This window comes from Haliotis asinina, chromosome 12, assembly GCF_037392515.1.
Source record: "Haliotis asinina isolate JCU_RB_2024 chromosome 12, JCU_Hal_asi_v2, whole genome shotgun sequence".
NCBI classification, from domain to species: Eukaryota; Metazoa; Mollusca; class Gastropoda; order Lepetellida; family Haliotidae; genus Haliotis; species Haliotis asinina.
The window spans coordinates 18,247,187-18,261,965 of record NC_090291.1 but is presented as its reverse complement, the minus strand read 5'-3'; the positions used below and the strand labels follow the sequence as shown (position 1 = coordinate 18,261,965).

The 14,779-nt window shown below is 41.0% G+C and overlaps 1 protein-coding gene across 1 annotated transcript in view; it reads left to right on the top strand.

The window, feature by feature from the left end:
* Positions 1 to 14,779, top strand: part of LOC137257400 (metalloprotease mig-17-like) — a 58,206-nt gene that overhangs the window by 39,275 nt on the left and 4,152 nt on the right. The gene's annotated exons all lie outside the window — the stretch shown is intronic.

Here is a 14,779-nt window from a genome sequence, read left to right as displayed (position 1 = left end):
ATCTTCCAATTTTAAAATATTTATCTATTTACAATTCAGTTAACAAATCTAACTCCTTTAAAAATGCAATAATTAAATGAGGCCTAATATTTTTAAAAAGATCCTTCATAGTTTGTGAATTAAAATGCTGATCCCTTGTGATGGAATACTCAACACAGTTAAGCAAGATATGCTTGACTGTGATTCTTTCATCACAAGGGATGCAGAACGGAGGATCCTCACCTTTCAAAAGATATTCATGAGTATATCTCGTATGGCCAATACGACATCGCCGCAAAATGACCTCCTCAAATCTGGACTGACAACCCAAGTGGGTATAACCAATATAAGGCTTTATTGCATGTAATTTATTTATACCCACCTGGGTGTCCCACTTCTTTTGCATCAGATCACGAATATAGGATCGAATTGTAGCTTTATAATCAGAGTATGGAATAAGAAGTGGAGTCACAGATTTGTTGAGTGCTGCCCTGGCAGCAAGATCAGCCATTGCGTTGCCAGAAATGCCTACATGGCTTGGCAACCAACAGAAGACGATGTCGTATTGGCCAGTTGCAAGATTATTATACAATTCAATTATTTCTATTAAAAGTGGATGTTTACATGACAGGTTCTTAATTGCCTGAAGGCAAGAAAGAGAGTCGGAATAGATAATATACTGTTTATGTGTAGGATGTTTTTCAATATATTTAAGAGCCGTTAATATAGCGTTTGCTTCTGCTGTGTAAATAGAAATGTTACCTGGTAATCTGAAAGATATTGTTCTGGATCCAATGACAGTGGCACAAGCCACAGCGCCACCATCCTTGGATCCATCTGTAAATAAAGATTTGTATGTGTTATAGTTACTTTTTAATTGATGATATTCTTGTTTATATTGTAATTCATTTGTTTCTGATTTTTTAAACTTTGTCAGTGTTAGGTCAACTTGCGGCCTCACTAATTGCCAGGGAGGAGAAGAAAGAAGACGGGAATGAGATATATTCTCCATCTCAATCCCAGCAGCAGAAATGTATTGTTGGATTCTTATCCCAAGAGGAGGAACAAGTGAAGTTTTAGTATTATACAAATCCTCATACAGAGGATTAAAAACGCAGTTGTGAGCAGGATTGGATTCATTTGAATATAACTTTGTAATATATTGTAAAGACAATTTGATACGGCGAAGTTTCAAAGACGGCTCATCGGCCTCAACGTAAAGACTGTCAATGGGAGATGTTCTGAAAGATCCAATACATAGCCTCAGACCTTGGTGATGTACAGAATCTAATAGCTTTAGGTTGCTTTTGCAGGCTCCACCATACACAATGGAACCGTAATCAAGTTTTGATCGAACCAGAGATCTATATAAGTGAAGGAGAGTACTTTGGTCTCCTCCCCACTTTGAATTAGAAACAACTTTTAACAAATCGAGCGCCTTCAGGCATTTGGCTTTGAGGTACTTAATATGAGGCAGAAAGGTCAGATGTGAGTCAAAGATGAGACCAAGAAATTTAGCCTCCTTCACAACTTTGATGGGTGTGCCATTTAATGATAATTCGGGGTCTTTATGGGGTTTGTATTTCCTACAAAAATGGATACAATTAGTTTTAGTTTTAGAAAATTTGAACCCGTTTTCCAGACACCATTTATGAATTTTGTTTAGACACAATTGTAACTGTCTCTCAATAGTTCGCATATTTTTACCACGGCAAGAAATATTAAAATCATCCACAAATAATGATCCATCAATTGAATCACTTAAAACCTTTGAAAGACTATTTATTTTAATACTAAATAGAGTGACCGACAAAATACTGCCTTGTGGAACACCCTGATCCTGATTATAATGAGCAGACAGGGTTGAACCTACGCGGACTTGAAATTGCCTGTCGGTTAAAAATTGAGATACAAAGAGAGGCAAACGACCTCTCAAACCAAAATCATGTAAATCCTGTAAAATGCCATGCTTCCACGTAGTATCGTAGGCTTTCTCAAGATCAAAAAATATAGATACTGCGTGTTGTTTGGTGATAATAGCATTTTTGACGAAGGATTCTAAACGCACTAAATGATCAATAGTACTTCGATTCTTCCGAAAACCACATTGAATATTGGTAATGAGGTTATTGGTTTCCAGATACCAAATTAATCTGTTATTTACCATTCGCTCCATGGTTTTACAGACGCAGCTGGTTAAAGATATCGGTCTGTAATTTGATGGATCCGTGTGATCCCGGCCAGGTTTTGGTATTGGCACAACAATGGCATTACGCCACGAAGGAGGAAAAATTCCAGACGTCCATATTTTGTCAAATATATCTAAAAGTGTGACCAGACATGGTTCAGGTAATGAATATTGTCATCAACCGCTGCAGTGTCACGGGCTTGATCAAGAGCAGTATGTAGCTCATGTAACGAAAACACTTCATTATAGTCCTCACCATTAGTGGAATTGAAATTAACTTTTGTCTTTTCCTGTTGTTTTTGGTAACTCTGAAATTCAGGGACATAATTTGCCGAAGAGGAATTTTTTGCAAGAGTTTCGCCAATTTTATTTGCAATGTCCGCTTTGTTAGTGACTAATTTGTCACCATCTTTAAGATGGTGAACAGCGGATTTTGAACCTTTGCCTTTTATTCGCTGAACCATGTTCCACACCTTAGACATAGGTGTACGTGAATTAATTTTTGAAACATAGCTCCTCCAAGATTGGCGCTTGTTTTGCTTATACGTGCGTCTTGCCTTCGCACTAGTGATTTTAACATTGTTGAAGTTATGAACAGTAGGATGTCTGCGAAAATATTTTTCTGCTTTCTTCCTACGTTTTCTTGCCTGTTTGCACTCGTCAGTAAACCATGGTTTACGAATATGAGGAGTTGCAGAGGACTTAGGAATGGTTTCATCAGCAATTTCATTCAGTTGTGTTGAGAACATCAGGATGGGATCTGGTACATTACTGAAGTGATCAGGTGTTAATTTTTCAACGCATAATTGTTCATACACAGGCCAATTTGCCTTAGCGAAATTCCACCGCGATGAAGGTGGATTGTCATCTGGTGTTATAGATTCCAGGAGAGTAGGGAAGTGATCGCTTCCACAAAGGTCATCATGTACAGACCATTCAAATTCGGTGTAAACATTCGCATCTGTGAGGGACAGATCAAGTGAAGAATAGGTTCCAGTGGCAGGGTGTAAATAAGTGCTGGATTCATCATTAAACACACATAAATTATTATCAGAAATAAAATCTTCAATGACCTTGCCTTTATTGTTTGCACTTGTACTGCCCCATAGAGGGTTGTGCCCGTTTAAATCGCCCATGATGATACAAGGCTTCGGTAGCTGATCATACAGCGTCTGAAGATCAGATTGTCTTAGAGAAGATGATGGTGGAATGTATAAAGAGCACAGTGTAAGTGTAATATGCAAAGTCAGTCGAATAGCAACGGCTTGAAGATTAGTATTTAGATGAACAGCACTATGGGTGATATTCTGTCTTACTAATATACTAGAACCTCCAGTCGCTTTATCTCCTGGAGGAGAAAATGAATGGTAACTCATGTACTGCCTTAAATCAAATGAATCGGTATGCTTAAGATAGGTCTCTTGTAGACAGAAGGCCGAAGGTTTAAAATCCTGGACTAACAACTGTATCTCATTAAAATTCTTTCTAAGTCCTCTGCAATTCCATTGGACTATATTAGATGAATGACTCATGGAGGTTCAATGGGTGATCTCTCACGTGAGCGTGATGACGCAGAACTCCTCACAGAACTCTGTGATACTGGAGTTACATCCATGTCCATAGCACTGTAGGTGTTGTGGACAGGTACCTCGGATGAAACGGGATTCCTGGGAGATTGGTTTCTATTTAACTTTTTTCTATTACTTTTTGTGCTTTTTCCACTGGATGGATGTTCCACGACTGGTTGCGTCTGACTTTCAGCCTGAGCAGTAGAAGATGAAGTCGATGTTTGGCTATCAACCATGATGACAGGTGGTAATACAACAGGTTGTTCCGAATTGATCCAAGTGAAGTCCGTCTGACATGAAACAGACGAAGTTGGAGCCGCCTGAGAAACAGCATTAGCATATGTGAGTGTGGACTGAGATGTGGATTGAGAGCCTAGTTGAGAAGTCAATAGCTTCCTGGCTTCTCCAAAAGTAATGTTGTTCTCACATTTTAGTTTTAAGATTTTTGATTCGGTTTGCCAAACAGGGCAGGATTTGGATGAGGCCATATGTTGGCCACCACAATTTGTACAGTGCAGTGCTTGTTGACAGTCGGTATAATCATGATTATCGCCACAGCGTTGACAAGCTACGGAGCGAGTACAAGTCTTTGATCCGTGGCCAAACTTCTGACATTTAAAGCATCGGAGTGGAGTGGGGACATACACCTCCACTTGGCACCCGTGGCGAGCCACCTCCTCGTGGTGGGTGCTGGGTAACGCTAAGTGCTCGCCAACCCCCCGTTGTGGACCCGGGGGCATATTTGGTCCACCAACCCGTTTGCCGTGGGTTGCGGCCCTGTGTCGGTGGAGAAGGGGATCCTGGTGGTTGAGGGCATAGGAGCAGGACCAGTGTTCCTATTGCTCAACACACCACTTTGGCCCTGACTTCACCTAGACGGGTGGTAGAATGGGCCCGGTTCTATCAATCGGCTGGTCACGCCAGGCCCTGTGCATGGGGATTATTTTTGCACATTTTCATTGTACTGTTGGGTCTTGGGTCTTGTTCAGAGTCAGATTTTATTTCTCTGCATCGAGGAAATTGCCTAGAGTCCTATGCCAGAAGGCGGTGGCTCATGGGCCAATCTGGTGATGTTGACTGCTGAATTCTATATGTCTTTGGATTATTGTTATGGGCCGAACCAGCCTGACAACTAATCTTTTGGACAAATATAGCTATTCATGTCATATTTACTGGAGTATACCACCCCTGTATCCCTGGTGTTAGCATCCTGGAGATCCGGTGCAAATTGACACCGTCCTTGTTGACACTCCATGGTGGGTGGGGAGCAGGGGTGCTGAATTCGTATGTTATACCATGTCTCAATACAATTCACCTGGTTCCTGCAAAGCAACTAAACGCAGACATGTAGATGTGCTCTCGTCTGATGAGGAGGTAGCTCCAGATATTTCTGATTCTTGGCCACGGTTTATCACAATTGCATCAGTTGACGGAAGTCCTTTAAAACTAAACCCGTGTGCTATCTCACTGGGCATTAGAGGTGTCTGTGGAGATGTTAAGAATGTCACACGACTACGGACTGGTGCCTTATTAGTGGAGTGTTTGAGGAAACAACAATCAGTCAATCTGTTGGGTTTACAACAATTTGTTAATACTCCCGTTGTTGTTTCAGTGCACAAGACACTGAACACGAGCAGAGGCATTGTGAGAGATGTTGCTCGCTGTCTTTCTGATATGAGCGAGGAGGAAATTGCTGTTGAATTAAAATCTCAAGGAGTCACACATGTAAAACGTTTTTCCAGAAAAGCACAAGATGGTGTCTTTGTTAGAACCAACACCTATCTTTTCACTTTTTCTCAACCTGTAATACCTAAATCACTAAAGGCTGGATATTTCAACATCGGGGTGGAGGTTTATGTACCAAATCCACTCCGATGTTTTAAGTGTCAAAAGTTTGGTCATGGTGCTAAGTTCTGCCGTAGCAAGATGGTAGTATGCTGCCGTTGCACTGGAGCCCATGATAGCTCTGAGTGCACAAATGACCTCAAATGTGCTAACTGCAATGGTGATCACATGGCGTCTTCTAAATCCTGTCCATTGTTTGAATTTGAAGCCCAAATCTTAAGAATTAAGCACACAAACAACATAACCTACCAAGAAGCAAAAAAACTAGTACCATCTCCTGCTCAAACATATGTAAAAACATTTTCCGCAGCAATTGCATCCTCCACTCGAGTTTGTAAGACAGTCTCCGTGTCATGTCAGACCGACATCTCCTGGGTCAAGGATGACCAGACTGTACTGCACCAACCCTCTGACATATCTCAGAAAAGTAATATGAAATCAACCACTTCACAAACAGACAATCCTACTCGTGATGTACCATCTCACTCCATGGAAAGTACACATACCGATGATGCAACTTTAACTAGAAAAGAGAAAAAGAAAGTACAGAAAAGACGAAAGGCGCTCACTAACGTGGAGACGCCCACTCAAGTTCTTGCATCTGTTGAGGTTCATAACTCGTATGAACCTCTGGAGATAGACGTTCCTCCTTCACAACCAATTCATAGGAGTGAACACTCCTCCCAATCACGATCTCCAGTTAAGCCTCCATGAACACTTCCAATACTATTATTCAATGGAATTGTAGGGGACTGAAGAACAATTTTAATGATATACATTTACTTATACAAGATTTTAAGCCATCGGCATTTTGTTTACAAGAAACATATTTTAAAGAAAACGATCACATCGATATACGACAGTATACTCCATATCACTGCTTTTCTCCTCCTGGGCCGAAAGCAACTGGAGGTTCTTCAATATTAGTGAGACAGGGCACCATTCACAGTCCTGTTCCTCTAAATACCCATCTTCAAGCCGTTGCTGTCCGTGTAACGATGCACATTGTTTTTACATTGTGCTCTCTCTATCTTCCTCCTTCCTTTTCTGTGCAGCCTGGCGATCTGCAGGCACTTTATGACCAACTTCCTAAGCCCTGTATCATCATGGGCGATATGAATGGACACAATCCCTTGTGGGGAGGTACACATACAAACAGCAAAGGTAACATACTAGAACATTTTATTTCTGCCAACAATATCTGTCTCTTTAATGATGATTCCAACACTTATTTACATCCTGGTACAGGAACATATTCTTCCCTTGACTTATCAATTACTGACTCTACTCTGCTGGGTGAGTTTGAATGGTCAGTCCATGACGACTTGTGTGGAAGTGACCATTTTCCAACTATTCTTAAAGCTATATGTCCATCTGACGTCCCTCCTTTGTCACGAAGGAACTTTACCAAAGCTGACTGGCTTTTGTTTGAATCACTTTCATCCAACAGATTGAAGCCTGAACTGTTTATGGGAGTTCTTGACCCCGTCCAACTCTTTTCTGATGAACTGAACAAAATAGCCGATGACTGCATTCCAAAGTCCTCTACGATTCCACACATACGAAAACCATGGTTCAACAACGACTGCAAACAGGCTAGGAAGGCACGGAAAAAGGCTGAGCATTATTTCCGTCGCCACCCTATGGTCCATAATTTGAACAAATTCAAAATATTAAATGCAAAAGCACGACGTATCTTCAAACAAAATAAACGTCAATCTTGGCGAAACTATGTGTCGAAAATCAATTCGCGTACGCCGATATCAAAAGTATGGAACATGATCCAGAGAATCAAGGGCAAGGGTTCACAATCTAGCATTAAACATCTTAAAGACGGAGACCAAATATTAACTAGTAAATCTGACATTGCAAATAAACTTGGAGAAACTTTGGCCAGACACTCTTCCTCGTCGAATTATGTACCCCGGTTTCAAAAGTATAAAAACCAACAAGAAAGGACACCTATCAATTTCACTTCAGATAATGGGGAAGATTACAATGAAGTATTTTCGATCCATGAGCTTCGTACTGCTCTTGACCAGGCTCATGATACTGCTACAGGAGCTGATAACGTGCATTATCAACTCCTGAAGCACTTACCAGAATCATGTTTAGAAACGCTCTTAAACATTTTTGATGATATTTGGACGTCTGGAAACTTTCCCTCGTCTTGGCGAGATGCTATAATTGTTCCCATTCCCAAACCTGGACGTGATCATACTGATCCTTCCAATTATAGGCCCATTTCACTAACTAGCTGCGTTTGCAAGACCATGGAGCGCATGATAAATAATCGACTTGTTTGGTACTTGGAAACCAATAACCTAATAACAGATATACAGTGTGGTTTCCGTAAAAACAGAAGTACTATCGATCATTTGGTGCGTTTGGAGTCTTTTGTTAAGAATGCCATAATTAATAAACAACACGCAGTGTCAATCTTTTTCGATTTAGAAAAAGTATATGACACAACATGGAAACATGGGATTTTAAAAGATTTACATGATTTTGGATTACGAGGCCGTTTGCCTCAGTTTATATCGAACTTTTTAAATGACAGACAGTTTCAAGTTCGAGTGGGTTCTACCCTGTCTGACCATTATAGTCAGGATCAAGGTGTTCCGCAGGGTAGTATATTGTCTGTCACATTGTTTAGCATTAAGATCAATAGTTTATCCAAGGTTTTAAACGATTCAGTTGATGGATCACTTTTTGTGGATGATTTTAATATTTCTTGTCGTGGTAAAAATATGCATACCATTGAACGGCAACTGCAGTTGTGTTTAAACAAAATAAATAAATGGTGTTTAGAAAATGGCTTTAAATTTTCAAAGTCCAAAACTAACTGCATACATTTTTGCCGCAAATACAAACCGCATAAAGACCCTGAACTGTATTTAAACAATACACTTATCAAAGTTGTAAAGGAGGCCAAGTTTTTGGGTCTTATTTTCGACTCCCACTTGACGTTTTTGCCGCATATTAAATCACTTAAGGCCAACTGTCTGAAGGCACTAGATTTGTTAAAAGTTGTTTCAAATTCTAAATGGGGAGGAGATCAAACTACCCTGCTTAACTTATATAGATCACTTATCCGTTCGAAACTAGATTACGGATCCATCATATATGGTGGAGCTTGTGAAAGCAACTTAACACTTCTAGACTCTATCCACCACCAAGGTCTAAGACTTTGTCTTGGGTCCTTTAGAACCTCTCCCGTTGACAGTCTCTACGTTGAGGCTGATGAACCATCTCTTGAGCAGCGCCGTATAAAGTTAGCTTTACAGTACATTACTAAATTATACTCTAATGAATCTAACCCTGCCTATAACTGTGTTTTCAATCCCCTTTATGAGGATTTATACAACAAAAAGTCTTCTCTTGTCCCGCCCCTAGGACATAGAATTAAACCCTTTCTTTCTTCTGCCGGCATTGAGCTGGAAAACATAGCTCCATCCCGTCTTCTTTCTTCTCCTCCTTGGCAGTTGGTTAGACCTCAAGTCGACCTAACATTAACTTCATTTAAAAAATCAGAAACTAATGAATTACAATATAAACAAGAATATAATCAATTAAAAATTAAATATAGCAATTACAAACCCTTATTTACAGATGGTTCCAAAGACGGTGGTGCAGTAGCTTGTGCCACTGTCATTGGATCAAGAACAATATCTTCTCGAATTCCAAATAACAGTTCTATTTTTACTGCAGAAGCGAACGCCATATTAACAGCTCTCAAATATATTCAAAGACACCCTAAACATAACCAATATATTATCTTTTCCGACTCTCTTTCTTGCCTTCAGGCCATCAAAAATATTTCTTGTAAACATCCGCTTTTAATAGAAATAATTGAATTAATTAATAATCTTGCTACTGGCCAATACGACATCGTCTTTTGTTGGTTACCAAGCCATGTAGGCATTTCTGGCAATACAATGGCTGATCTTGCTGCCAAGGCAGCACTGAAGAAACCCGTGACACCACTTCTTATCCCATACTCTGATTATAAAGCTACAATCAGATCGTACATCCGAGACCTGATGCAAAAGAGGTGGGACACCCAAGTGGGTATGAATAAATTACATGCAATAAAACCTTATATTGGTTATACCCACTTGGGTTGTCAGTCCAGATTTGAGGAGGTCATTATGAGGCGATGTCGTATTGGCCATACACGATATACTCATGAATACCTTTTGAAAGGTGAGGATCCTCCGTTCTGCATCCCTTGTGATGAAAGAATCACAGTCAAGCATATCCTGCTTGACTGTGTAGAGTATTCCATCACAAGGGATCAGTATTTTAACTCACGAACTATGCAGGATCTTTTTACTCATACCAGCTCTCATTTAATTATTGCTTTCTTAAAAGAATTAGATTTGTTATCAGAATTGTAAATAGATAAATATTTTATTATTGGTAGTCTAGATTAATAACTGAGATTGTTAGTGGCTGTGCCCTCGAGGGGGGTTGAAGTATTGTAAAATTATTGTCCTCCTGAGAGGGTACGTAAGTCCAAAACATTCTATGTAAATTTAGTACGACCAAACTTTTAATCGTAGTATATTTGTTGTTTTTAATAATGGCTAACTTTCAGTATAATCGCCAACGGCTGAGGGGATGGTGTAAATCCATCTGGGGTCCACGCAGGTAGCAAAGGTACTTTAAGTCCCCATGGCCCCTAGTATGGTGATCTACCTTCAGTTGTTGGCGATCTGCAGCCCGTATTTTATGTTGTATTGTCCGAATAGTGGTAATTGCTTTAACTCTCCACACTAGTTTTAATTGTAAATGTGATGCTCTAGTAGTTTTATTGTCCTTTGACGACAGGATTTTATAATGTATACATATTTCATTTTAGTATCAAAATGTTCTCGTCACGATATGGCTGAAATATTGCCAATGTGACGTTAAGTATTAACTCACTCACTCACTCACTACACCTCCACTCCGATGTTGACATAACCAGCTTTGATAGAGCGTGGTAATGAAGATCTGGCAAACGTAAACAAGTACGTATTTGTTGGTTCTATTGTTGAATCTTCCTTCCTCCGAGTAAAACGTTTAACACAAGACACTCCTTGTTGTTTTAATTCATCAGTTATTTCCTGCTCCGACATACCAGACAAGGAACGGGTCCGGTCACGTACTATGCCTCGGCAGGAGTTGAGTGTCCTGTGTTCAGAAACAATCACCGGAATATTGGCAAATGTAGTGATGGATAACAGATTGAGGGATTGTTGTTTCCTCACACATTCTATCAGTAAAGAGCCAGAGCGCAGCCGGGTGACATTCTTCACCTCGCCACAATGTCCATGAATAGCCTTAGAAATGGCAAAGGGGTTCAGTTTAATTGGTAAGTGGTCTTCAGCTTCTATCACGATGAATCGAGCCCAGGAATCAAAATCTGTAATACTCTCGTCAGAAGAAATTGATTCTAGATGCCTGCGTTTTGAACCAGTGTGATTATGAGCCATGGTGACATATATATAAATTCAACAACCCTGCTCCCCACCCACCATGGAGTGTCAACAGGGACGGTGTCTAACTGCATCGGATTTCCAGCATGCAAACACCAGGGATACAGGGTTGCTATACTCCAGCAAATATGACTTGAATAGCAATACTTGTTTACTAAAACGATTGCCAGGCTTGTAACAACTATTTAGAAACAGAGAGTATTCAGCGGTCAACATCGCCAGATTGGCCCATGAGCCACCGCCTTCTGGCATAGGACTCTAGGCAAACGGATAGTTTATAAGTTCAAATACAAAAACAGTCAGTTTCAGAAAAATGCACAATAAGATGCAATAGGTGCATTAATAATGTTGTCCATGCGCAGGGCATGGCATGACCAGCCGATTGATAGAACCGGGCCAGTTCTACCACCCGTCTAGGTGAAGTTAGGGCCAAAGTGGTGTGTTGGGCAATAGGAACACAGTTGCAGGCTCCTATTGCCCTCAACCACCAGGATCCCGTCCTCCACCGACACAGGGCTGCAACCCACGGCAAACGGGTTGGTGGACCAAATATACCCCGGGTCCACAACGGGGGTGTTGGCGAGCTCTTGGCGTTACCCAGCACCCACCACGAGGAGGTGGCTCGCCACGGGTGCCCCCTACCCTAACTCGCAGCAAAGCAACCGGTAGTTTAGAGATGGTGGTTGACAAGAGCAGCGTCAACGTCGGGCACCATCTTGGCGGAAGAACGAAGACATCAGACAGTCAGCCGACCCGTCGGTCACCAGCGAAACAGCAGCTTATAGCCGGCAAACCTCAGCACTTCCAGCAATGTCATCGACAGCAACAACCAGACCCAGCAAAGTCATATCATCGAGTGAGTACAACAACTTTCAACACCACTCTTCAAGATCATGTCATCAGGACTCAAGATTCTTCATCATGTGCTTCACATTGTGTTCGTGTGACAATTTATGTGAACTTTTCTTCGAACTTTCTCACAACTTTTGTGTTTATACGTTTCCCTCGGACATTCTTGTACATGTCAGGTATGTCAATCTTCTCCGGCCATTGTTTCATATGTATTTATATGTGTCATAGTTTTCATCCACTGAGTACTTATTGCTATCTGTATGTGATGTTATGAGGCGTACATCTTTATTAGATTAATTTTTTGAAGTCGGTTAGGCTCTTACTTTACTACATATCCTTGCATATACACATTTAATGCAGATCAACGCTATCTGCCGGTTCCGAGTCGTCCCACTCAAATCAGACTCCCGGTTTCAAGGATTTTTCTAACAATTTGTTCCTCTATAACTATTACTATGGACAATAGCTTATAACGAGCTATGCAATACTGTAATTACTCTTCGTGAAAACGTCTAAATATTTTCATGTGATAATAGCAGTCGTAGAAGTACAATAAGTTTTGTCTTTCCAAGCTTAGTTGATGGAGACTGTTTATCCAGTCTACATCCTACTTCTTCGTTTTGCCAACGTGTTTTTGTGCTTAGTTATGATACTGGCGAAAATTTTGTATCCTTGTGCATAATACTTTCTATGGTAACTGGCACACAATATACAATTCGCTAAAATATCTTTGAGGCAATTTCACTTGAATTAATTTTTCATCAACTTTCGGTTTAGACTTTTGAAGTTGGTTAGGTTTATTTTTTTCTCTCATGCCAATTCTACTTTTAGTGCAGATCACATCTACATCTGCTAGCCTTGTCGAGTCTAGGCTCACCAATATAAGACTCCCAATTTGAAAGATCGTACTGTTGTCATGAAAATATTACATTCAAATGCAAACGACGACGCATTACGCACATTCTGTTTTTGTTCCTGTAAGTCATATGTGTACTTATCAGTCAGGTATTCCGACTGTATGGGCGACCGCGAGCAGGAGTTTGCCGCTCCGTGGAAACATCCAATGTTTTATTTGTACGAGCTGGATAGCCGCTCACCTGTGTTTTTGTTAACAGCTGGAATCTCAGCTCACTTGTATTCTGTGTGTACACGTCCGATATTGTTCTTGTTTTGTTTCGCCTGACCATTGTTGACAATTCGATTCATGTATTACCTTTGACGTTCCCGTATATGCCATTACGATTATGTGACTTATGATCGATGCCTGTACTAGATATTGTCAACGCGTCAACGTTTCATGCAATTCACTGTACACTTGTATATCCAATATTGTCACTATTTTTAAAAAGCGCTTTTGGGGACAAAAGCTCCACGACGTTCAGGGGTGTTGTCATAGTGTTGTCATAGACTAAATCATTTCAATAAGTTTCCTTAAAACTTCATTTATTCAAACAATCTATTTGTTTCAATATAAGTCCAAAGTGCACCGAAATTCTATCCCCTTTGTCTATGTAAATGTATTCGGCAAACATTCGGTATATCCCCTCTTATCATAAACCCCCCTCCGGGCAGGACCCTTAATTCTCAAACGCTATCAATACATGTCAATTAACACCTCCCTACGTCGGCGAATCTTACGTATGTACATGTGCATGGGCCAGTGACCTTGCACAATGTGGCGTAATGGCCCTGTGTATAAAAAACCTGACTGATGTGATCAGTCGCACAGACCATCCAGCGAGACCAACTAGTCGAGAGACCATCCAGCGAGACCATCCAGCGAGACCAACCGGCGAGACCATCCAGCGAGACCATCCAGCGAGACCAACCAGCAAGACTAGATCATCGACAGAAGTGGACGGATTGTGCGGGTAGTCGGGGTGTCGGCCAAGGCCGTCGCCCCACCTACGACTACGTCGACGATGAGAATCGCCGTCGGACTTCTGAATGTGTGTAAGTGACAGAGCGGGTCTCCACATCGGGATCATTGGCCATTCAGTCCTGATGTGCGTTCTGTCACATGTTCACCACTGTATTTTACCATTTTGACCATCCTTCGACCAAACAGTAATAAAACATGGCTGCTGCTGTCTTCATGTCTACCGCTGAATTTTGTCTACCGTTACTCTTGTCCACCATCCTAAACTACCACCCGAGAGCGACCACGACGATCGCTCTTGGACAGATGTATTAGGTAGATGCATAAGGCATCCCTGCAACTATTTCAACAAAAGGCAGATTTGTAAACATCAACTGGATTAACTACTCGGCGAAATGCGCTCAGCAGAGATTGTTTCATCACACAGTAATGAGACACAAACTGAGGAAGACCTCCTGACTGATTCATACCCTACTCTTAGTAATGACCCAGCGTTTGCTTTTATTCCCACTGAGTACCCAATCGTCCCCGGCTTGTCATCAGTTGCGACCCGTGTAATCCCGGGTTCGATTACAGGTCCTTAGTAACCCATACCTGTCCTGAGGGGCGACTATCGTATTGAGTTACTGAAGGTCAGTATTTTAACGTGGACCAACACGGTTCTTATTGATAAAGTGTGAAATTGTGGGGCGTCCGAAAGATGTCAGTCTTAGAAAGGTTTGTTGCCTCTTATACGTCCTATCCAAATTAAAAGTTCAGATTCCCCTACAGTTATTAGAGTACACTTCATTAACGTCAAGCCGACATACAGCCACCATAGCTAACGTAGTTGAGTCAGAAAACAAGTTTTCTTAATGCTGTCATTTTGTAAAGATAAATGCCAACATAATTTTATAATCAATCAGTAAATTGAAAACAAACCATCTTAATAACCATGACCTTCCCAGACACCCGTTTGTGTCAGCCCATTGTCTCCAACTAAGAC